The 25,941-nt window shown below is 41.0% G+C and overlaps 2 protein-coding genes across 11 annotated transcripts in view; one reads left to right on the forward strand and one right to left on the reverse strand.

Annotated features, from left to right (window-relative positions):
- The window catches only part of LOC308195067 (uncharacterized protein), a 1,623,621-nt gene that overhangs the window by 1,551,459 nt on the left and 46,221 nt on the right, over window positions 1-25,941 (reverse strand). The window lies entirely within an intron of this gene.
- Window positions 1-25,941, forward strand: part of LOC308195061 (uncharacterized protein) — a 535,750-nt gene that overhangs the window by 119,373 nt on the left and 390,436 nt on the right. For 2 of the 10 annotated variants that reach the window (XM_080591886.1, XM_080591888.1), the window contains exons 1-2: window positions 8,043-14,895; window positions 17,606-17,652. The gene's annotated coding sequence lies outside the window, so the exon portion shown is untranslated. The other 8 variants (XM_080591885.1, XM_080591887.1, XM_080591884.1 and 5 more) reach the window with 7 other exon arrangements.

Raw genomic sequence — 25,941 nt, forward strand, 5'->3', positions numbered from 1 at the left:
AATTATGTGTTATAACAGTTTTATTGTGGGGGGATAAAGCTCTGATAAAGATAAAATAGAGTTTTGCTTTTTTGTGTGACCTTGTCATTTGAAAAAGCATTGCACTCTAACGAGATATAATTTAAAAGACCTCTGGGAGCAAATTGAGTTTACTGAGATATTTCTAAGAGTAATTACTTACTGTGAGTTGTCAGTGTACTCTGTTACAGTTCCTTTCCTAGCAAATGTAGATATCTGGGACTGTGTAGAATGGATTAGAGCTCCTACCATTAATGTTTGATGGGAGGCAGTAGTGAAAAAGATGGATGCTTATATAACTGACATTTCCAGCATTTATGGCCATAGACTAAAATGCCAGGCGCATAATTTCAAGTAAAATGGCAGACCCAACTCAATAATATTTAATGATGTAGTAGACCTTGGCTGGGAGAATAGCTAACGGAAGTCATTGCGCTGCATTTATCGAATTGTTAAAATGAGTTGAATAATAATTGTGTTTTGCAGGAGTTTTTGTTTTAGAAATTTATTTCTGAGATCTGGTAGTTGGAAAGTAAATTATTTATCATTCCAGTCAATGCAAAATACTGGAAAGACTTGGAGTTAGTTAACTGATGGCAAGATTTTCACACTGACTTTGTCCCAGTGTTTACAGCGCAGAAATATATTCAGTAGCTCAGGACACAGCCTGGAAGATTCGGTGAGATTGATTTGAAAAGGTAATGGAAGATAAAATTACCTCCCAGAAGGATCTGCTTTTAGTAGTTTGACTCTTTCCAAAGTCGGACCTTTTTGTCTATTGTTGTACTTCCATGAATGTCAGGATTTAGGTGCTGAGGAGGTTGTTATATCAAGAGATCTTTGCATGCCCAGACTGTGACATCGCTGATGATACTGATAAACAGAATATTGACTGCGTCAGTGCCCTTCTGCTGGTATTTTGGAGAGCCTTAAATAGTCTGTGAGGACTTAAGCTGACGAAGAACCTCAAATCGATGGAGGTTTGCAGGTGTCTTGATACCAGACCTGTGGCCACAGTCTCCAAGGGCTCCCTCCCTGACAGGGTTTGTCTGTGGGGAAGGGACAGAACAAAGGTGGCCTGGAAGAAGAGGTGTGCATGGCTATCCCTTTGTGGGCCTCTAGGGCCTGTAAGATTTCCATCAAAAAGCCAGTGCAGCAGTATGTGAAGTTAACTATTCCAGCCAGAAGTGGGTGATAGTGCACGCTTTTCAGTAGTTTCCAGATGAAAAATAGCCAGTATGTACACGCATTCAGGTTCAAAAACAACAACAGCAACAAAAAGCACATCTTTACTTTCTCACAGAGACTTTTGAAAGTGTTTCATTTCTGCCAAAATTTAAACATCTTGTTTTGAGTATTCTACCTATTACCAAAAAAAAAAAAAAAAATGGGCTGGAAAGAAATGAAAGAACTTGATTTTTCAGATGCAAGATTAAGTCTTGAATTTTTCAGGTTAAACAAATACCAGATACATCAGGTGAATAAACAGAACACTGAATCACCTCTTCATCAATATGTATGTGCTTCTTTTACGTACATATGGAAGAGTTCTCCAGTTGTGCTGCTTAGCCCTAAGACTTCAGGAGGCACAACAGTTGAGGATGTGAGGTAGAACAGAGGTCCCCTGAGCAGCCTCCCCTCCCTGCATCCTTAGTGTGCCCTGTGCCTTTGCTACAGTGCCGTGCACCCCTGAAGATGACTTTTGAGTGGGTACAATCCCCTCAGCCCCAGGCAGAACCAAACAGGAGACAGTGCGTCCCACCCGTTAGGGCTTCACAACAGGTTTTAGTTTTTTCTTTGTGGATTGTCACCTTGAGGAACCATTATAACTCCATTCCACCATTGACCAGGCTCTTTTGTCCTTTTATGATTTTTTTTTTTACAGAGGCTATATAACTACCCAAGGTAACTGTAGGAAATTTTTACTTGCCGTATACCCATTAGACCTCGTTACTAGCTATCTGAAAAGCCTGGGTCCTGAATATCCAAACTGATTTCTTTCAGTGAAAGCAATGCTTCATTTGTTTTTTCTTTCAAAAAGCCTACTTGTCATGGCCTTGCATATAAATATTTGGAAGCTGCATTGTTGTCTGTCGGCCATGTTGTGGCTCTTAGCAGTACTTAGTGTATGTTTCTGTTCTGTACAGAAGTAAAACTGAAAAGGGGAATAGCTCGACTTCAAACCTGAGAAGTGGACCAGATTAATGTAAAAGTTATGGGAACTTCTGCTAAACTGCAGAACATTTTGAAGTAATTCAAGCATGGGAGGAATGGAAAAGCCGAGGTTAATGGATGTAATGGGTAGGGCTCCCATAAGCCTCCAAGAAACTGAGAGGTGGAAAGTTTCCAGGTCCTACATAGTGGTAGCGAGCATCACAAGAACAATAGTTCAGGTGCTTACTTTTGACCTTGCTTGTTTGGTACTGCAAGAACCATTTTGCCAACCTGAGCAGCGTTCTGAGCTGATTTGCCTGCTGGGGTAGGGCAAACGGCAGCCCTAAGTGTAAATTGCTGTCAGTGGCAAAATTCCCTCTCACTTCAACAGGGACAGGATTTTCTTGTAGTGCTAAGCTAAGAAGTTCTGCAAATCTAAAGTAAACTGTGTCAGAGCTACCAAAAAAAAAAAATTTAAAATAAAAATACAGAAGGAAATCCCCCCCCCAGAGAGTCTCAGCAGGTGCCCAAAAGAAATCCACAGGGTCAGTTAATTCTCTGGATCCTACCCAACTTCTCTTTAAGTTAATTGAAAAAAACTCCCATTGACTTGAAGAGGGTTTGGATGTGGCTCAAACAGCTCTTAGTGGCAGCAGATTGCAAGAAGGAACCCCACTGTGCAATTCCAGCCATCTGCCTATGGGTAAGCATTTGATGATACAAATGTATTTGCTTGGAACATGCAGCAAGGCACTTGGCTTCCAATTAGGCGGTATTTCAGGCTAAAGGAGATCTCTCCCTCTCACCTGCAGCCTTTGTTGTCTAAGATCTATTCTGAGCTAAGGATCTGTAAAGCAGCAACACAAACAGATGCCCAGCAATGTCAGGAGTTTCTTATCTCTGTTCTCCATTTGTAAAAGATAACCAAATGCTGTGTTAAGTCAGTGTTCAGATTCCTGTGTCTCTGCTGGCTTGACGCAGGGCTGTTTGTGTAAGACAAGACAAAAGTTGCTTCCATCACAAACCCAAGCTCAGTGATGTCATTATCGTTATCAATCTTTTACTACATTAACAGGGGCATTAGATAAGAGGACTGTTTCGGAAACAAAGCAGAGAAGTATGCTGAGTGCAATGTATAAGGGACTCTCTTAATTAGCGCCCACAGCTGTGTGTTGCCCTTTTCAACTAGAAATGGTGAAGAAGGGGAATGATGTGTGCAGAAAGCATATTTGAGGGATGGTTGTCTTTAGTAGTATTGCAACATACCAGAGAATCAAATGAGGTTTGATGTAAAACACAGCCAGAGACTGTGTAAATTGCCCCAGCTGATTAGGAAACAGCAAAGCTGTTAGCATCCTGGAACATGATGCGTGTAACAAAATTGCTTGATGGTGTGAATTTAGAGGAGAGCTACTGAGCAGCCTTATTGTGTGCCAGGCCTCAGTGGTGTCCTGTGCCTGGTTTAATCATCAATTACTGTAATGCTGGGGCAACCCACCAACAACTTAATTATTGTCTGGAGCTCCAGGCCATAGGTGGCTCCTCTGGGCTATGTTCCATAGGAAAGCAATTCAGCCAGTGTGCAGGACTGCGAGAACTGTGCTGTAGCCTCTTTTTCAGGCAATCCTTGGGCTTGGGCTGAAAGCATCTCAAGGTTTTCCTCTGTCAGACTCCGTGTGTATAGGAGACATTCTCTGGTTGGGGAACCCAAGCACAAGGATAAAATGGCCGCAATATATTGTACAGACTTGGGGCAGCTGCATACTCCCAGCGCCGGCAGATGTAGCAGAAGGCACTTCTGGCTGTGGAAGTCATTTCTTTCTTGAGAAGGGTGAGTCTGAGAGCAGCTGAGGTTTTGCACCACGTAGAAAAATCATAGGAGGAAATTCATAGGGGCTGCCAAGACCCTTGCAATGTCTGTCAGTCGGTTTGGTCAAGCCCTTGGACTCTTCTCCGACCAAGTGTTTGTATGCATCCAGGCATGAATGTGTGTTAGTAATCTTTCTGTGCTGGGCTAGATTGTGTCCTTGCTAGAAATTTCCAATATGGGTAATGTAGACCCTTTGCTGCTTGTGTTTTTTTGTTCATATTGGTCAGAATTACATTCAACATCCACTCCTTTGACAAGCAGACATTACAATAAATGTGTTTGAAGCAAGAAGAAAATTCTCTGAAGGAGAGAGCCTTTAGCTCAGCTCTGAAAACCAGCTGTGATCATGAAGCCAGCAGTAGGATACTGTCAGTTTTTCTTTGCTCTGCGGTTGCTCTACAGTGTCAGGGCCCGTAGGTCGTAGGTGGGTGTTTTTTTAGGAAATTGCTGCCCGGATGAAGTATGTTACAATACAAGGATGCGGAGCGAAATGTGAGATTTCACCTTGTTGCAGGCTGCTCTACTGGGCATGGACAGTACCGTGCCAGCAAGCCCCTTGCCCACTCATGCCAAGAGGTCATTGCTTTGCAGAGCACTGTCTATTTCTTAAACGTTCTTAAAAACTTGACATGCTAGGGCACAGGGTATGGATGTGCTATGTCGCTTGTTACAGAATGGTGTTTTTGCTGCCCTGTTTAATGGAGCAGAGCCAAGGAAAGGCTGTCCAATGTCTCAAAGAGCTGAGTTTATGAGATCCAAGAAGCCTTTGAATACAGTGAGGTGGGGCTAACTGGCAAGAAAACCTAATTTAGGGCAAAAAAGACTGTGCTGCTCCAACATGGTGCTGTTCCTTGACCTGAGGATCAGGTAGAGACGTGTACGTCCTGAAAGCTCCTGGTGGTCTCTGTGTGTGGCACGTAGCAGCTGTAGAGGCCTGCAACAAGCCACAGGAAACTGAGAGTTAACATGCAGGCCAGCAAGTCCAAGTTATTAAAATTCCCTTAAAGATAATGGATTGGAAGAGCTTGCCCATTGTGCTAAAATGCCCACTTAATTTGAGAGACAAACAGATGGGAAGTTTTGAGAAGGTAGGAGAGAAAAGCAGACGACAGAAGCTGCAGTTACAAGATCTGCTCAGAAATAACAGCGATATATGGAAATGATTTGCAGGATATTGCCCATATGCTTCCCAAACCTGAGCCCTGGCTGCAGTGCTGCCGATTACATCCCCTAATGCCGTCACATCTTTGGTGGTTCTGTAGCTAAAAGGAATTTTGGACGTGAAGCTGGCCGGGCAGCAAGATTAATTTCAGTATTAAAAGCTGATGTCCTTGCCACGCACTTGCTCTTGTAGGGGCAGAACATCAGGCCCAAATCTTCAGGGATCTGCACTGGTCTCCCCATCCCAGGTAAACCTCCTTCCCGTGCCTTGTGTGGCCCTTACACATCAGCTGGTCTCCAGATGTCAAGATCAAGATTTTAATTGGTGGTTTAGATTTAGCTTGGCTAAATTTAACTTTGACAGATGCTTTTGAATGTCTTGGCATAAAGGACATAACCCGCTCCCCACCACCACCACCTCCTTGCAGACAACTTGTGGCACTTTAAGGACCTGTTTGGCTGTTCTTGCTTTCTTAAAATCTCTTAGGGCTAGGATCTAATATTCTATCCCCCTGTTCATTTTTTTTGTTGTTGTGTTTTTCTTCCCTTCTGTATACATGCTTCCACTTTTGAAAGCAAAGAGAAATACCTTCTTTTGTGTGGATCCCCTCACACACTCCAGACACAGACAAATATCCAAGCAGCTTTGGAAGGAACATGTTTTTTTCACATGGGGGAAAAGCAAGGATGCTACAGACCTGTCTCCGCTCCTAAAAAACCCTGAACAAGCCTTCATTCTTCTGTTTCTCATCTGTGAACAGGGAGCCATTGTCATTAACCTTCGTATTCTGGGTGGTTAGATGATAAAATATCAAATGAAATTCAGTGTAGAAAAAAAAAATCAAGTGCTGCACATTGGGGAAAAATCAATCTTAGCTGCACACTCAGCAATGGGTCACCAGCTACCTGTTAGCCTTTCAAGGGGAAGATGTTGGGGTTAAAATAGACAGTTCTGCCACAACATTGGTTTAATGATCAGTAGCAGGTGTAATGTTAGGAATTACTATGAAAGAACAGACAACAGGGTAGAAGTCATTATTATAGCGCTGTATAAATTCATGACTCTCACATCTTGAGCACTGTGTATTTCTGGCAGCCTTACATTTTAAAAACGTTGCCGTAAAGCTGGAAAAGATCCAAAGGACGCATCAAGGGCAATCAAAATACGGAACAGCTTCAGCCCAGGGAGCGATCAAGCAGCTTAGGACTTTTCAAGCTGGAAGAGCAATGGCTGGAGGACTGTGAAATGAGTTCATGTAAGAGAAATGGTAGCTCAGTGTTTCTTCCAGGACGTCAAGTACTAGAATTCAGTGGAAAAAGCTGTCACACAGGCTTAAAACAATTCTAGGAAGTTTCTTTACCTTTCATGTAGCTCAGCCATGGAAACTCTTGAGGCAGTACGTTGTAACCACTGGAAGTTTACAAGTTTACATTCAAAAAAAAAAAAAAAAAAAAAAAAAAAACCAAAAACCTGAAAAATCCACACAGAAGCAAAAGCAAACTACTTGAAAAATGACAACACTTCTGCATCTGAGGTCTCCTGAGCTTCAAGTACCTGTGCAGGAAGGGAGCGTTATTAGTATCTGTAGCTTTTAATTTCATTTCATTTCATTTCATTTCATTTCATTTCATTTCATTTCATTTCATTTCATTTCATTTCAACCCTTTCTTTTATCCTTGCTAAGTTCTGCAGGAGAGCTTTTTCTTCTCCCTGTCAGCATTATGGAGAAGTGGCTAGCCTGGACTCCTGCCTCAGGGCAGGCTTGTTGGAGGACTGCCTCGCAGAGATGCCTGTGACCTAATGTTTGCAGGGTGGGTACTGATTTCTTCACTTCATGAAGGACTTTCTTCAAACCTTGTACTACAGTTCATAACATGAAATTGGTCTTTTCTGAAGGAGTGTTTTCTTCCTATGGTTCTTGGGTCTTTGAAGGGAAAGTTAAGAAGAAAAATACAAGAGATCACAAAACACTTATTACTCACAGTGGGATGCAGCAGAAACAGAAAGGCAGGAAAAGGAAGTAAAATACAGATTGCTCAAAAGGGGGGTGAGGAGAGGAGGCAGGAAAAATGCCTCCTATCTAGCAGGGAGGCCAGAATTAATCACTTGTTTATTGATCTTATTAAAACCTGAAAAGGTGAACGCTGAAGTTGGAAGCAACAAATGCCCCAAGACGCTTTGCAAAGCTATCAAATTCTCATCGCCTCATGCAGTGCTGCACCAAGTGGAGGTCCTTTCAGACCGAGGGAGTTGCCCATTACTCATTGGCAGCAGTGTCTGGTCTCCACCAAGTGGATTATGGATTCATTCCCTCTTCCCCATGCGATGTAGTTGGATTTCTGGCTTCTTTATAGGCTGGTCTGGTTAATAAAAACACGGACTAGGAGTTGTGACCTGATTTATATGCTGGGCTCTGCTGCTGAGAGCCTGGAGGTCAGTCAGCTCCTCGTGACTATGTCTCAGTTTCTCCAGATGTTGAACAGAAAACACAGGTGTTTTATTTTATTTTTTACATGGTGTGAGATCAATAAGAGTGAAGAAGAACTTAGATAATCTCTGAGTTAGCCTCCTTCACAGCCGTGTGCCCCCCTTGATTTAGGCCACCACCAAAGTGCTCCTGTGGGCCTGCCAGGAGTTGCTGGAGGTATTGTACCACTGCTTGCTTGTTTTTCTTTTTTCACCCTCCCAGGAAGGATGCCTGTCCTGACGGCTGTAATGTCTTATCAGTCTGTGCAAGATATCTGATCCTCTTCAGTGCTGGGAAGGATTGAAAGGAATCTGTGTTGCTTTGCACCAAAATGAATTGGGAGTGCTTGCACGAGCCATCCACGTACATGGGCTGTGGTGTGTTACAGGCAGTCAGGGCAGTGATAGCTTAAACTTGCATGTGCCCCGTGTATGGCAAATATCATAGTTGCACTACTGTGGAAGCTAACTCTGAGGAGAAACACAGTCAGAGAGCTGCTTAGCAGTGTAGGAAGCTTTGAGAAAAGCCGCCATCTTCAGTAGCTCGGAGGAGAATAGCTGACAAAACACAGAGCTGAAATTCTCTGGTGGCCTCCACATCCATCTGGACGCACCCAAGAGGCTGTGGAAACTCGGTGTTGAGTTATCTCAAACAAAACGAGGGTGCTGGGGCCATGGTCCAACCATGAGGTACCAGAGCTAGCTTGAACCTGCTTTTTGCTTGGAGAACCAGCAATGAAACAGCATGGAGCTTGCTGCAGGCTGCTTCATGAGCCTGGACACACAGGCTGCTTCTCCCTCCTCCAAGTCAGAGCAGGGGAGAAGGCTGATCTTCTCGGGCCTGTTCCTCCCTCTTCCCAAGTGACAAACATCTGGGGACGGTGATGGGCAGGTAGGGCAGTGCCAGCACATGGCTTCTTGGTTGGGAATGCAAAGCTGAACTTTGCTGTTCCCTTGATGAGGACTGATGACAGGGCTCACCTTCAATAACAGGCTTTTCTCTGCCAGATCTCAAAGGCCTGTGTTTATAATCTTTTGTGGAGAGATGATTTGTTACATGCCTGCAGCCTAGGTTCAATGTAAATGCCTGTGAGGGGATTCCTTCTGTAGCTCCTGGCTTCTTTCTCATTAAACAAACAAATGGACAAACAAACAAAAACCAACAAATCTGTCACATTTACAGTCATCTACTGAAAGGAGATATTAAAGAAAACTTGAAATGCAATGCTGAGAGCACAAGACTGGGATTTAGGTTCTAAGTCTTTTCCTGAAGATACCAAGGTCCAGTTACTACTCGGTCCTGGGAGAATTTTTTGTATAATTTGTCCATGCTGATGGGCATGCATGACATTTCTTCAAGTATGATGTGCTTAGGGGTTGATTATTTTATCTGCGGTACTTAACTTCTTTTTCCAGGCTGCAAACACTGGAGCATCCTTAAATTTTTTCCACACGATTATCCTTGTGCCTCCCTGTGTTATAGCACCTATTATTTAGAGGGTAACTGAGACAGAGAGGCAAAGCAGATTACTTTTATTCTGTACAACATCCAGCTTTGAAACATATTCTTCTGAAGCCGTGTACAGACAAACACTCACCAAGCTGTCTCCATCTTCTTCTGCAAGAGAAAGAAATTCCCACTGAGAAGTGATGAGAAGAGATCCTTGCAAACAGACAGGCTGAGTAAAATGCAGCAGGACATGGGAGTGTATGCCTTGCTCCTCATTAGTGGAGGAATCTGCACAGCACATCACAGCACACACAGGCTCATGTGACAGCTAGTGTACCTCCAAGCTCTAATACATTCAAGCTGGGAGGACACAAAAGTGAGAAATTTGCCTTTATTCTCCTAATATTGTTTTCAGCAGGTTTTAACTTATGCAATCTCTCTAAATGTACTGACAACTGCTTTTAAAGAAGAAATTTTAAGTGAGGCTGAATTGCTTTGTGCAGGAAGGGTTTGTGGCCACATTTTCAAGTCAGAATTTTAAAAAGCCAAAGCCAAAAAGCATTTATTTTCAAGCTATCTATTTTAATGTAAAAAATAAAACAAACAATAAGCATGGTCTCTCTTTTCAAGCAAAAGAAATAAATACTCAGTTTGGGCTAGGGTTTTTGTTGCTTTGTTTTTTGAGATTCAGTAGTGGGAAAGTATAAAGCTGCTGATATTTACAGAAAAGCAAAACAAATGATTGTTGTGGAATCATAGATTTTTGTGCTCTGAAATGTGTTCAGTAAACACAGTAAAGCACTGATATACCAAAGCAAGAGAAGAATACAAGCTTACAGACTACTGAATAGCTGCTAAAGAGCTTGTAAAGGGTTTTGGGTAGTATACATTTGACCTTAGTAAATGCATTAAAAATGCAATAAGAAAATCCAGGAAGAATAAAAGAACTCGGTCTTGTCTGCTATGTTACCACAGCCCTTTATCAGGAAAGCATCAGCCCATGTGTGTTTATCAGAGATTCCAACTTCTAATGACTTCCTCGGTACAAAGGACCAGCAGTACCATTCTTTAAAATAGATGTCATCTTTCCAGTGAAATCCATAGGGACTTTGCCTTTGTAAAACAGATAAGCCAATAATTTGTTCTACTAGAGTCTGTGTAAGCTTGTGTATCATGAGACAGTGAAATGACAGAAATAGAGGCTGGACTGAACTGCACTGTAGTTCTTAAAATCGGTAAGATTGACCCCTAGCAATAATTTTGTCCCTGTGTTGCATGCTTTAAAAATGGTATTTCTGTACCTAAACTTGGTACTTTGTTCAGTGGGAGAAACACAGGTTTTCAGTATTTGTAAGTATTAAGCTACAAATACGTTCCCTGCTGCTATTTTCACTCAAAATATGGGTACCAGTGTGTACACTTGTACGTGTGGTTTACTTGTCAAAGTTAGGGTCTCCATTGGTTTTAGTTTGTTTTACTTCTAAATACATGATTGGAGGTATCCCTTTTGTGAAAGAGAGTTTGGAAAGGTCTCAGACCAGTGAAGTCAAGGAATTAGCTGTCACTGAGTTCACAATGACAGGTGAAGGATGCCCCCGTGGCCCAAAGGGCTGCAGCCTGGAAATTGCTACTCAATCAGAGCCTTGCGTGGAGAGATGCACTAATCAAAAACTACTCGGAGCCATGTCTCAATAATGCCTCTGTGTGAGTACTAAGTCAGAAAACACTGCCGATTTTCATCATTAAAGCCTGCCTCAGATCAAAAGGTGACAGCTCTGCTGCCACAGAGCTGAGAAGCATTAATGCCATACATATTTATCTTCTTACAAAAGAAAGAAATTACAGTTGAGTCATGTTTTCAAATTTATAGGTGGTCATCAAGGTTTCTGAAATACACTGGAGCATAAATGTGATGCACTTAAGTTACAGAACTGAAGGTTGAGGCTGGTGAGAGGCAGTTCAGGCAGGAACACAAGGCTGAGCACCTCGCTGAGTGGAAAAGAGAATGCCAGATCATGCCTCATAAACACGTTGTCTTGTGTGTGCAAGTATCAGGGACCACTACATGGGAATCCAAGCTCATAAAATTAAATCAAATTGAAAGGAAACCATCACGATATTTTCATGCTCTAACTATTTTTGTCCTTGCTGGTTTTTATTTTCATACAGTCTTTAAAGCCTGAAACTGAAATATTTTCTAAAAACGATCCCCACCAAACACAAAAACAAAGAGACAGCTGCTCCCGCTCCAAAACAAAACAAAACAAAACAAAACAATAAAACTTCCTTCTCCCAAAACTGTACTCTTTTTTTTTTTTTTTTTTTCCCCTCTTGGGGCTGCTGCCTGTTCAGAACCTGATCTAGTGCCCATTTCAGCACTGAAATCTCCTGCCATTCATCCATTCATCATTAGAGATTTTGGATCAGGCTTACAGATGAAGACTTTCAAATTGTTTTCTCTGCTGGAGCTCAAACATTACACATTCAGAAACTCCACTGTGCTATTAGCTGTGAGAGTGGGATCCCTGATCTGTGGCTGCACAATTACGTTGATAAATTATCCAGTTGAGATCTATGCCTAAGAAAAAAAAACAAATTGGGGATTTGGAGGGTGACCTGCCAGTTCTAGAATTTTAGACAGTAAGAAAAGGGCAAGGGCAAGGGCAAGGGCAAGGGCAAGGAAAGGGAAAGGGAAAGAGAAAGGGAAAGGGAAAAAATAAAGGAAATAAATATTTAGATGTTTTCTATCTCATATCTCATTGAAAAACATATTTTGCCAAAGCCCATACTGAACTATTGTGTTTTGAATAAGACTTCTGAAATATTTAAAAAGAAGAAAATTTCAAGGATATTTCCAAGCAGGTAACTGTTTCAAAAGGAAAAATTAAAATGTTTTGTCACAGATACTTAGACAGATTCAGAGCAACTGGTCTGGTTCAGAGTAAAGATTTGTGACATGCTTGCTGGTACTGTGAAATCTGCAGTCTTCTTTTTTTAAAAACAAAAACAAAAACCTTCACTTGTCCCAGCTGAGAAGAGAAGCACCCCGATTTCTTGTCACTAATGATAGCAACATCTTATTTTGTTCACAGCGTCACGTCTGCTAATGATACACAGAGCTCTCAGCAGGCGTATTTCTGATAGAGTATTTCTCTTGCTTCTACATAAAGTTAGATTTAGACATGAGTACCCTACTATCTTATCAAACTCATAGGTCAATGCCAGATTTTTTTATTAATATTTAATAATTAGCCTTGTTTAATTTTCCACCAGAAGAGCTCAGAATTACGATACTGTTTCAGCTGCAGTCTTGCTGCATCCCAGGCTGGGATGTGGATCCTAATAGTAGCACGTCTTTCAGTCCCCATTACTGTGCAATATCTATAAAAACTAAAGCTGCTGTTGATACATATGTTCCTCTTAGGTATGCGATACGAACAGGTCCATGGAACTGCAGCATGGGAAGGTATCTTCAAAAAGTCATTTTGCTTAATTGTGTTAAGTTTTGCTTGTCTTAATCTCCAGTTTTGAAAATCAGAGCTGGCTGATGCAGCAGTGGGTGTGAACAGCACATCAAGGTCTCTTGCCATTGCTCAAGTTTCAAAGTTTTTTGGTTTCTTGGCAGGAACAGGGCAATGGTAAAATATTTGATAACTTTCCAGAGCACTGCCGTTACGTTGAACCTGCTGCAGGAAAACAGGGATTACAAATGAGATTGTAATGACAGCATAGCTGCACAAAAGTGAGGAATTAATTTTTATTGGATTTAGCAGATACAGAGGTATTCTCCAAAGATGACAGTTATTTATACCTGAGATGTATGGACTGGAATGGTTTAATTACAGTGTTTTCTGCTAAGCATGCTTAATGGATTTAAGCCTCACGTCTGCCTCAGGCTTTGGCAGTTCAGTCAATTCCCTCCAAATTCTTGGCTCTGCCCCTGGTGCTGACATCTGGGGAGAAGTCCCTCGGTTGCAGAGGTGCAGAGGAGCAGCAGTGCTGGTCTTAGTTTCACTGGGACTGTTTCCATACTGGTACTAAACTAGCCCCCATTAAACTGATTAAGCTTTTAACAGATGATGCAGCGTGCTGAAAGGTTACCTGTTGTAGCTACTGACTAGTCACTTTTCAACTCATTAACAAGCTATTTATGACACCTTCATGTGCAGGTACAAAGCCTTCTCCAGGATCCCTCCAATTTAATTTCTCTAGCTTGAAGCAGAAAGGAGAGAACAAAGGCAGAGCACGCAGTCACTAATTAAGAGGATGAAGAAAGGCAGAGGGGATGCTGACAGGAGGTGACAGGATCATTGCAAATAAAAAGCTACATCCTGAGTATTGGGAGATATTATAGACAATTCTTTGAGGCTTGCTGCAGTGCAAGACTAATCCGAATCTCGCTACCTCTTTTTATTAAAAACCGCTTTGTCCTTAACTATTTACTTAATACTGCTCGAAAGCAGCTTAAAATTTCACCTCTGAAATAATACTGAGTACCAATTCTGATTTACTTTGCCAAAGGACTTGGGTAGAACATGGAGTCCCTTGATTACCAAATGCTTCTCAAGACCTTTTCAGAGGAGCCAGGCAGGGAAGCACGATTCCCTCAGTCCCATGAGTGTGCTGTATGAGGCTGACACCATGCATGTCAGAATCTCATCCTTCTCAACTAAAAAGCCCTTATTTAAAATAAATAAATAAATAAATAGATAGATAGATAGATAGATAGATAGATGGATAAAGATCCTTGCCCCCTCCAAAAAACAAACAAAAAACGCAAGGTGATCAGCGAATCAGTGATCATTCACTTTGGTGTAAACTCTTTGCCAGTCCTTCTACTGTCCTCCACCTATTATTTATTTTCTCTGTGGTTACTTGGCCTCTTCATTCACCATTATTCCATCCCTATTATCCTTTAATCCCCTTGTCTTAAAAACCTAAGTTGCTGGGGTTTGTGCAGCTGTGATCGTTGCCTTCCTACATTGCCATAATAATTGCCATTTTGGTGGCAATTATTGCCTTCCTGAGAGAGGTGGCAGAACAGGACATGCCTTGACTGCTGCTTTTCTCAGCCTTGCTTATCGAACGTAAGTAAAAATTGTAGTTTGTCAAGCTATGAAGATAGATGCCCGTCAGGCAACCGAGAGGTGGATACCCTACATCCATAGAGCCAACAGAGCTGCTCTTTTCTCACCACTGCTTTGCCCAGTTGAGTCCCCATGAAGTGTCTGCCAGAAGTGGGGACCCTTGCTCAGCCCGTGACACAGCGGGCTCAGTCCTCAGCTGGGGCTCTGGCTCTTCAGACATGACTTTATTATAGTCATTGCCACAGGTCTGACTGAAGTTGTTCTTGGTGAGTTCCTATAGCACCTCTAATCGGTCCATAATCCTGAAGAGAAGGAAATCAACAGTTGAAGTAGTAAAGCTTAAGCACTGCTAAAGTGCTGCTTTGTGGCACTCGAGCTGAATGGGAGCCCTAGCTGAAGAGGAGGGCTTCTTTGCACAACTGGCTGTTTTTCTTTGCCAGTTTCTAGAAAATGGTGTTAGCAGAATAACTGTTTCATTAGCACACTGATTAACTGCAGAATTTCTCCGCTGAAGAAGGTGTGTGAAGGGCAATCTCTTAACACAAAAGGAGCAATCAAGGGGAAGTGGCTGGTTGCAGCGTGCATAACTGATTACTGAATGCTCTCACACCATCCTGGTGTATTTACTCGTGTACACAGACCCTGCTCTTTGCCATACGAGGGACGGGAGCTAGGACAAATGGTACAGGTGGGTGAGCAAAGAGGTAGGAAGCTCTCTGAAGCACACCTGCTTCTGAGTATTGCCAGGCTGAATGCAACGGGGAGAAGAGGGCACGGCACGCTGGAAGATCCCCATCATGAGAGCACTGGAGACAGGTGGGAAATGGGCTGGAAGGGAATACAAAGGTTGGCTGTGCTTGGTCTTGCTAAGGAGGCCAACTCCAAAAGAAGATTTTTTGCTTTTGTGGGAAAAGCAGTCAGTCTCCAGTCATGAGAGCTCCGAGTCCTTATCAGCAGGGCAATGCTGATTCTGACGCTGCTGACTCAGACCATCCGTGCTGGAGCCATGTGTAACGCAAGTAAGACATACCTGTGCCAATTTTTGGCCTTTCTACTGGCCTTTCTACCTTACATATTTGATAAATAAAATGAACACGCTATGAATTTTGAGAAGTTGGCCATATGACAGATACAATATAAGGATCTTTTCTTATCTGTTAGCCTTAATGTAGAAGTAATGCTTCAAAAGGTGTGATATAGTGCACACTGAACTCAGTGGGATTTTTTTTCTTGTTCAATGTGAAGATTTTTTCTGGTTTTTGAGCAATCAAAATGGAAAGTTTCATTTAAAAAAAATTTTTTTTCAACAGCAACTAATGCCTAATTTTCATGTTGCACAGACACTTCAGTTTTGAACCCCCTTTGAATTTTTCTCAGTAAAATCAACTTGGAAAAGTTGTTCCTTTCTAATTAGTTTAATCTTTATTTTCCAAAAGTAAAATTAGATAAAATGTTTACCCGCAGGCTATATTATACTCATTTCAATTTTTCATAGTAAAATAATGATCTCTAAAATGATACTGCTTTTTCTGTTATAGGATGAAAGTCAGATTCTCCATCCACCATATGTCTGGTGCCATAGTTAGGGTTCTTCCTGTTCAGTACCTCTTACTTCCATTATCTAAGCAGCCACTTTTTCAGCACAATAACTGACTTTTTTAGTGTGTGATTAATGTCCTTAACCAGGTACAGCTATCAGCTGGCTTGTATGGGCTAGAAGTATTAAATGAATTATGCAGACTCCTGGGTGAAGTTGGCATTTGAATACAATGCCTTTTATAAAAATTGATCTCTCGTTTTTCTCCCTTAATCAGTCATTCATCCTCTACTTGTTGTTTTACTCTGATCCTTCTTTTCTAATTAACTCTTTCATCCTCTGAGAGCTTTTGTAGCTTGACTAGAAGCAGATCTGCTAAGAAGGTCTGTCTGCTTTTGTCATTAAAAATAACACAAGCCTGTGTTAAGAACGTGATAAATGGGGCAGTTTATTTCAATTAAAACTTACAAGGAGTGGTGCATTTGGTAAGATATTATTTTGCTTTTACTTTTTTTTTTTGTACAGAAACCCTAAATATAGAAAAGTACTGTGCCAGAAAATTACCAGCATTTATGCAGACCCTAGCTTTTGAGCTATTCAAGGGAAGTTGTATAAATATATACTTAAAGTCTTTGTCCCAAAAAACTTGTAGTCTTCCAAGAGAAGAGGAGATGGAGGACATAGAGTTTTTGCTCATTGTTGAATTACCAGTTTGTGTACAGGGTCAACTGGAAGCAGATCTTTTTTAGATGTTGATCCTAAAACCTCGAAGTCAAACAAGTTGTGTGTTACGAGTAGAAGTGCTGGTATTCCTGCCCATGTTGCACTGGTGTAGAGGACCCCAAGGTGGTGGTGATCAAGACACTCAGAAGACAGTTGAAAAGGTTGTGGATTTTTTATAATGATGAAAGGACACTTTGTGTTTGCAACAAAGATGTAATTATTACAGTGCACTTAATTTTAGTAAAAAACTTTGTTCTTTCTACAGCTGCAGTGTTCTCTATGCCAAAGAAATGCCAGAAGGTTGTTTGGGTTGTATATATACATGCCATGTATTGTTTGGCTGAAAGCTGTCATGTTGAAAGTGAACATATATGTCTGCACTCATATTTCAAACTAATGTGAATACCATACTTGCAGTGTAATTGCATTTTAGTTACAAGATAATGACCTACTTTTTCATATTTGTAGTTTACTGTTAATAATATAATCAAACATTTCTCTACAAGATTTATAACAATTGTAGAGTAAATATACTTGGCTATTAGCAGTATATATCTTAGTTTGTCAAATGCGTAATATATATAATATCGTCATTACCTTCAACTTCATTTTGATCACCTTTAATTACATGATGAAAAGGAAAACTTCACAATCGAACAAGTCTGTAGTTACCTAAGTCTTACTGAAAAGTGTGATCACATATCTATTAATACCCATAGCTAATCTTTACTTTTGGCTGATTCAAACTCTGGCACGTCTCTAGTGACTGCTCTGGAGTGTGGGTGTAAGGTAATAAGCTCTTTTGCACTAAGTGATAATCACTATGAGGTCCTGACCCAAATTGCCTTCCAGCACCAGCAGGTTATGAAATGTTAAATAAATGCATATAATGGGAGAACGAGACCCTGAGGTTTAAATGAGACATGCTTATAGCAAATGAATAGTTATGTTGTGTTTAAAGCAGATTAAAATACATCTTAATGGATTTCATTCTTCTTACAGCCTTCTCTGCATAAAGTTGTATTGTAAGTAGGGTTTGCACTGCAAGCCTGTGGGCATACAGAAATAACCTTGTACTCTTAATGCTGTCACTTCTCTACTGTGACCCTCTTTTCACCTTTTTTTTTTAATTTTCTAGAGTTTATTTTTCTTCCACCTGCTCGGTTTTTGCAGGCACGGAAAGAGGTGAGTACGTACTTTGGCTTTTCCTCTCTCCATGCCTTATTTCCCTACATCTAAAAAGGGAATATTGACATGACGCCATTTTTTTTTGTGAAGATAAAGTTGTGGCTGTCTGTGAGGCTTTTATATATTATGGTAATGAAGGCTGTCATGCTTAGAGTAAGTGGCAGATGAGCGAATGCTTTTGTAGGAAAGTGTCTCAAATCATAGGGGAGCTCTGATGAGGAGTTTTGGATGAAGGACTGCATTTCACTGTAATGGTATTCTGACCCTGCTAATATTACTGATGTATGTTATCTAATATCCCTACACAAGGTAATTAGATGTAATTAAAGTGAGCAGACTTCTCAAGTAAGTCAAGATCCTCTTCTCAAAGGGAGAATATAGCTGAGTAATCATTGCTGTTCAGTGTTCTTAGAAACTAAATAGAAATGCAGTGCTATAAAATTTATACTGGACATTTTGGACCCTGAACTCAGCAGAAGAAAACTCCAGGCAGAGCTAAATCTGTCGATCAGATTTGGGAGAAGTTGTGCTAAGAAAAAATTACAAAATAAAACCCATCAGCTGTGTGTAGACCTTTTCATAGTGCTGCCTTAGCTGGTCCCAGTTCTGTACATGTCTATCTCCCACTTGTAACCCTGATGACGTGTTGTGAAAAGAAACTGTGCCAGCCTAGATAAGACACCTTATTGTGTTTTGTTTTTAGAATGGTTGATGGAGATTTTCCTTCTTTTTTTGACCCTGTCTCAGATGGAAATTGCTTTTTTTCACAGCAGCGGCAGGAAGTCAGTGCCTATACAGTGTGACTGAGCTCTTGGTGCTTTTATTCATGCTTGATGACCTGCGGTTCTTACACCTTTTTGTCATTTCGGAAAACATTCTTCTTGGAGTTTGAGGGACACACACCAATGCTACTCTGCATGTTTTTTCCCCAGGCTCCCATTCCCCTTTCTCCGCAAACTTGCTATTTCTGTTCCTGGCTCAACTTTACCCACTTAGCATCCTTATCATAGCAACATGCTTCTTTCCTTCCCAGCTAACATGTGTGCATCACACAAAAAATATGGCTCTTCAGGAAAGTTTGACTTCATACAGAAATCAGGATGGCTTTGTGCATTTGAGCTGATGGGAATAGGTAAGCGTATTTTACCTGCATGTTTAAGATGGAAAAAGAACAGCAGCTGATTAATGAAATAGTTCTTCAAGTTCATTGTAACCTTTTAAGTCAAGATTTTGAAACGTGCCTGAGATTTTAGGTGGTTGAATGTTAGCAGACTAATTTAAAGTGGCTATGTACTTACTCTGTACTTTGAGATCAAACTCCTTTCCAATAGCTTCATTTGGAGGGCAAAAATAGAAACAGCTGAAATATCCCAAATTAGTACTGAACCATCGGTCCATTTATTATGGTTAATTTTTAACAATGCCACGTATTATGCCATTTGGAGATGCGGGAGGCTCTTGTTTTTTATGAAAACAACAGTGCTTAATTTTTGTTTGCTTGGGGATAATTACGACAGCTTTGGACGTATGTTTTTGTACCTCTCTTCACAGTGCTTGATGGTAGTCAGATGCTGGTATCAGTCAGTAAGCCACTTCTTATTTGAAAACCACACAGATAATTTCCAAAGGGTTCTTTCATTGACATGGCATAAATATGATTAAATATGCTATAGCTAAGTTACAGAATCCCTGAGCTTTTAATCTCAGTAAACCTGAAAAGTTAAACACCTCATATTGCTTTCAGCACTTTATTCTACCCAGAAGAAACCATCTGCTTTCCACCAAAAGTCACTCTGTCTCCTTGATCTCTTCAAATTAATCCTACTGTGATTAACTTCAATCCAATTAAAAAGAACATGTAGGCAGCTGCACAGGTCTGATTACATGTGGACAGGATAGTAGGGCTCCTCATAGGGGAACCAGATTAAGGGCAAATGTGTTAGGCTGGAGGAGGCAGGTAGTGATACTTCCAACTCTGATATCCTGGCACGACAAGCAGTGTATAATAGCACTCTACTTGCTACCTATAAAGCTCCTTGCAGTCAAGGAAGTCAGTGTTTTTCACGTCTATATATATCATTACACGTCCCTTTCAAGATGCTGTGTGTTGGAGATTGAGCATTTATGTCTCTAACAAGAAACACGGCTTTATTTAGTGCATAAGGCAATATCGTGTTTCGGGGTACAGGCATTCCCCTTGGCATTTCCACGGGTCTGTGGCAAATTGCATCTCCCTCGTCTCATTTCAGTGGGACTGCCAAACCCAGTAACTTTGAGGGGGATTTGGAAGCCCATAAGAATTGCAGGAGCTCTTTTGTCTTCCTACATAACTTGAAAAGCCTGCAGAAGAGGGACAGAATTTTAGGCACAAATTCAGAGAGCTCAGCCTCCCGTCCTGTGCTTCTCCTGAGCTACCTCTGGCTTTCCCATTTGCCTTTCTGCAGGAGTTTGCCATGGAAATTTGTCTGTCCAAGTCTGTGCGTTCCTCTGTTTTAGCACGCAGGCTCCCAGCATTACGAAAGCTTGTTCCACGTCACGGAGGAATTACCATCAGCTCGTGCCGATAATTTAATGAGAAGCACTTCAGAAACATTCATTGTTATGAATCGTATCGCCGTGAGTAGCCCTGCGGTTGGTGTTGGGCCAGACATGGAAGTGGCTCAGTGCCCAGCTCATCTGCTTTCAGCTACCTGAGCACGGAGGTTGGTGGCTGGGATTTGATTGTTCCCAAGTGGAACTGCTGGAGACCACGTCTTTCTGAAAATCCAGCCTTGGAAAAAAAAGCAAGAGCAAACACAAAATTGGGAAGTATTTTAGCATATGTAAAGAAAGGAGAAATGCCACTTTCAATCTGATCTTTGAGACATCTTTGGAGGGCCTGACCACGGTGTGACCAAAGCAGAAAATAACCCGAGCAGCAAGATTATGAAAAGATAGGAAGAGAAGAACACTTTTGAGTAATGAGTGAAGTGTCACAAATTACAGCTGAAATATTTTGTGATTGAATGCTACCATTACAACCTGAATGTTGGCTTCTCTTCTGTGTTTGGAGTAGGGCTTTTTTATTACGGCTGTTTGTATATACCCATAGCTTGTCATGAGGGGTTATACACTGGTTTGCAGGAAGGCAAAATTATTCCATTGAGTGTCACTTCCACTTCTACTCTTTTTCAACTTCTCCTTCCTCCCTCCCTCCCTCCCTCTCTTTTTTAGCAGAAAAAGGTGGAGAAGACTATTAGAAGAAGATTTATGTAAATGCAGACCTAATTCAGACTAGTGTTCTAGTAGTCACATAAAAATGATTCAATGCCAAGCTTGTTGATGTGTTTAATAGCTCCTGGGATGTTAGGAGTCCTCTTCCCAATGAGGCCACTTCTGAAGGACTGAAAATGTTGAAGATTTTTCAGTAGGGCTGCGCTGAATACTAGGGTGATGAATCGGTGACTGCAGGAGCACCTAATTAAATGCTCTTTGTCCAAGAAACATGGCTGTTAACATGAGCAAACAGGTAGGTTGGTTTCCTGTTGGACTGAGAATTTAAGATGTTCATCAAAGATTTTGAGAACAGATGGACAATATTCATCTATGATTAATGCAATATTAGGCCAGGTAGAAAATACGAAGCTAAGCGTTATCTGGTTAAATCTGATGGTTAGTAAAAAAAAAAAAAAAAGCCAGAATGTGCTGTTTATTAGTTTCTTAATATCTAGCATATTTTTTGTCTCCTTCCCACTATGCTTTTTGTGTTTCTTTTTTCCATACCCTTCCATGTCAGTATTTTTTATCTTCAGACTCTGGGCTGCTGACTTCAAAAAACATACTCTGTTTTCACTTTCCTGACCTTGTACAGCTTTAGCTCATGGACCTTCTCACACCATAACAACAGCTTTCCTAGTAAAACTTGGGCAACCAAGTGCATTTGCTGTAAAAAATCACCACCGTTAATATTTCCTCCACCTCTTCCAACTTTCCTCAAGCGTTGATGGCACATTGAATCAAAGGGTTTCCAAATGCTCATAAGAGAAAGAAATGAGTGGTCACCCCTGAGTCTCCTCTGCCTTTCCCTCCACCACCAGTGTCTTTATAGGGACATATTTCAGCATGGTTAGTATAGTTAGTATAGTATAGTTAGTATATAGAGGCTTAAATAGCCAGATTTCCTAAAGAGCTGAGCAATAACATCATCTGAGAGTCCTTAAGTGATAAAGAGATGGAGAAACTGCAGAATTTGGGGTTTGTACTTTGTATTGTTTAATTGGGATATACTGGTTATTACATATTGGTTAATACTTGTAGCAGGAGCTTATCTCACTTCTGAGGCCTGTATTTAGGCTATGTAAAGTAGCCTGATTAAAGACTCCAGCTTTTGCAATATCTGTCTTCAGAAGTCCTTAGACGAGGTTCTGTGTAGGCGCACGCTGCTCGTACAATGCACCAATATTATATAACTACAACTTTGTAATATGTATTTGGAATATGCTGAGAAGGCAATATCATACATGGCATAATATTTACATCTCAATTTTGTTCCAAGGTGGTGTAAGGTAGTTCACAGAACTGAGGAGTGGGCTTGGAGGCCTTAAAAACTGTCTGCTAGGAGCTCTTGTTAAGAATGATCTGGATTAAACATCTTCCCTGCCCTACTGGAGTGTCCTCACTGCTGCTGTGGGTAGGTTAATTGACCAGATGTTCTCCTGAGGTCACTTCCACCTCTATTTGCTAAGATTTTAGGATATCCTAAAGGTAATAGCAATTGCAATCAGAGAGAAAACAGATTTATCCAATGGTCAGTTATTTCCATGAGAAATTAACAAACCGTGACATTAAGTACCATGCCTTGCGACGTCAAAATACACAGCAGGCAGACCCCTGTTCCACACATGGGAATAAAACATGGGGAACACCACAGGAGGCAATGAAATTACAGCGACACAAAGCTGGCCTTGGAAATAATGTTTGTGTGGATCAGTGCTTTCCCCTGCACAGACAAAAAAAGTGAATGAGGATCTTTAACCTTGCGCAGGGTCTTTGCTGTCTAGGTTCAAGAGGTGCCTTGCTGTTTTTGTGGCAGATGAAAGGGTATTTTGCAAGTACCGCTTCTGAAATTCCTCCAGCACGTGTCAAGCAGAATTGTTTTTAATATCTGAGTTATTAGGAGGTTATCAACATGAGGTCATTCCCGGTAGCATCCTTTTTGTGTGCTGAGTGATCCCAAGCAAAGGCAGATAAAATGAAGTGAAAGTAGGCATTTGTTAGCTAAGGAAAACGCTCTTTCTGGTGCCCCCAATCATGTGCACAGACTGAGGGAAAGAAAGATTCAATCATGGTGAAGGCATTGGTCATTCAACTCAGCTTGATTTTTCAATTTTTTAAGCAGTAGGAGGCTCAGAAAGAAACAATGAGGAAAAACAGGGCTATAGAATAAGCAAATAGAGTCAACTTTTGATTCCTATGCCATTTAAATACAAATTATAGTCATTTACTCAGTCCAGAGAGCCTGAATTTTCGCTGTTTTCCAATTTAGGCAGCTGTGACAGCAGAATCCATGAAAAAGTCCTGCTTCAAATTTAATTGATAAATTCACATGTCCTTTTTTTTCTCCTCATTCCACTATGGAAAATGTAATCTCATGTAGTTATTTGCGTGACAAACAGTACGGACTGCATAATAACCTTTGCAGTTAGCAGGATAAAGGATGAGTCGTTGATAAACTCGTAGCCCCTAACTCCCATCCTGCTGGATCTCAACATTATATCACTACAAGAACACAGCCTGTCTTTGGAGTCCTGGTTTCTGCTCTGCTCTCCTACAAGAGCTGTGTGGACAACCGAGGCTTTGTCTTCCCTGCAAAAGAATAATTTCTAAAGACAATAACTATAACAGTGGTAATTATTTATTGTCAGATTTTTCAATCTGAAATGAAATATTATTTTTTTCCTCTGTTTTAAAAATTCCAGGCAAAAAGACTGTTCCTGTGCCTAAGAAACACTGCCCTATTTATCAAATTTTAATGCCCTTAGATTTGTTAAAGTTAACATTCAAGTAAAACAATTTATTCAAAATCAGAAAAAATGTGATGAAAAGCTTTGTTTGACCCAAATCCTTCAGCAGTTCAGTACTTTTGGGTGTTAGGGCATAATATTTTGTCTGAAAGAGTTAAGCATAAATGCAACTAATTTAATAACTCAAGATCCCCATGCTTTCTGTGGGCTGGCTGGAGACCTTTCCACTCTTTACTGGTAGGACATGTGGGCATGGGGATTTGGGTGGAATTTTAGTTGTTTGTGCCTAAACTCTGGCAGGCAGGCTCCCACTTTTTTTTTTTTTTTAAATCTTATCTTGTGGCCTCCCCTATATTCAAAGACGTTTTGAGCTGGATTAAAATCCCTGTACAATTTTTGAAATGCAAATTCAGAAGCCCTCATGCTGGTTTTGACAGTCCCAGTAAGTGGCTGTTTGTAAACATCACCGTTACCAGGGCATGGAATATTCGTGGGTTCAGCGAACACAGGATTTATTCTAGTTATTGTTGAGCACCCTCTCCTGGCTCTCTTTTCTTTGCAGATAAGTCATCTCATCAATTAGGAGTGCTCTGGGATGAACTGCAGTGCCCATTTGAATTCAGAAGGACGTGATTTTAGATGGTGTGAGCTGCTGCTCTGCTTTAAGCTGACCAAGTTTTGTAACAGCCTAGCTGGTTTACAGCTGAGAAATCCTTCTTCTAGTGGTAAAATTCCTCAGTAAGGGTTTTTTTCTTTCCTCTAATGCTGCTTCTAATTGCTCTAAGAAAAGCACCTGCAGACCTGAGAACACAATGCACCAGGCATAATCTGATAAATGGATTATGCCCAGCTGGTAAAAGGTTGTTTATTGGGTGACTGAGCCTACATTCACATCTGTCAGAGGATCTTATCTTTCTGTTAATACCTTAGGAGGCCTAAGGCTGAGTCTAGGGATGAATCAGTATGTCATAAAGCAAGTTTATTTGCAGGGATTATGGCAACAAGCAGCAGCTACAATGAAAATAGGTGAAATTGGGGGATTACCACTCAGTTAAGAGCTCCAATGTGAGAAAGAGCCATCTGATTTGTGGATCTCGTAATAAATAGAGTTGGAATACATGAAAGTTTTCTTGCACTTGTGTGACTATCTGCTTGCCATGACTAATGCAATCCAAAATTGCTTACAGAAGTCTTCATAGGAAGGGCAAAAATCCCTCACTCTTTATTGCTTGCCTGATATTCTACAGCTCTGCAGCTGGGCAACATTATTGCTAAATTTAACTATTTCTAGGAATCTAGTCTGGATCCACCCAGTGTCTTCAGGTATCTCATGAAGACACCTGCGTTAGATCTTGACCCATTGTCATCTTTGTTGTTTGTGGAAGGAGATAGGCATCCCTAGAGGGATATTCGGATATTCCACATGGCCAGGTTCATGCCTTGGAGCCATCTGCATTCTCTGAGTTCAGCAGAAACCTGGTGAGATCATGCTCCTAATTTCAGCCCCTGATGGGTAGGTGGGGGACTCTGCTGTCCTTACCAACCCTTGTCTGTGATAACTTTCAGAGGCTGATTTGCTCTTGCTATATACTGCACCTTGAGGCTATCATAGCCTACAGAGTCCAATAACCAGGCTTCTCGGAGGTGCTAACAAAAGCTTCAAAACAGCATCACAGCGAGTCCCTTGAATGCTGAAAAGCTTCAAACATGCAATTTAAAGTCTATTTTAAGTGCTTTCTGGCTGTCTTAAAGTTGTAGCATCACCCAAAGTCTCTGAGATATTTAGTCTAATTATCAATAAATACAACTTTAGTTGGACAAATCTAAACCTAAATCTTGGACTTGCCAAGATTATTCCTCCCGTGCTATTCTCAGGCAGTGCTCTTGCTCAGTACGTGGTATTGTCAGAGGAAAAGGACACGTCTGAGCACTGGGAACATCATCACAGAGCGTGCTCCAAACGGTAGGAAGCCAATTTGTAGTAGCTGAAGATTACGCTACGTCACCTTCTTTTTTTTGCATTGCACTCAGTGGTTTTGCATTCTAACACTGCGCATATGACCCTGGCTTTTATGGAGGGAAGCTATCATCCTCTCCTAGATGCTATCATGGGGCTGTTTGGTGTAAGTAAAGATATCCTATTCAGCTCTTTGATTACATATTTCTAACCAGCTTTCATTTTGGATTACCCTCAATTAAAAGGTACTTTGAATTTTTCTGCTGTTTAACGGGAGAATAGGAATAAAGGAATAGGTAAAACCAAAGAGAATACAGAAGTATTTTC

The sequence above is a fragment of the Anser brachyrhynchus genome, assembly GCF_964034855.1.
Source record: "Anser brachyrhynchus genome assembly, chromosome: 4".
NCBI classification, from domain to species: Eukaryota; Metazoa; Chordata; class Aves; order Anseriformes; family Anatidae; genus Anser; species Anser brachyrhynchus.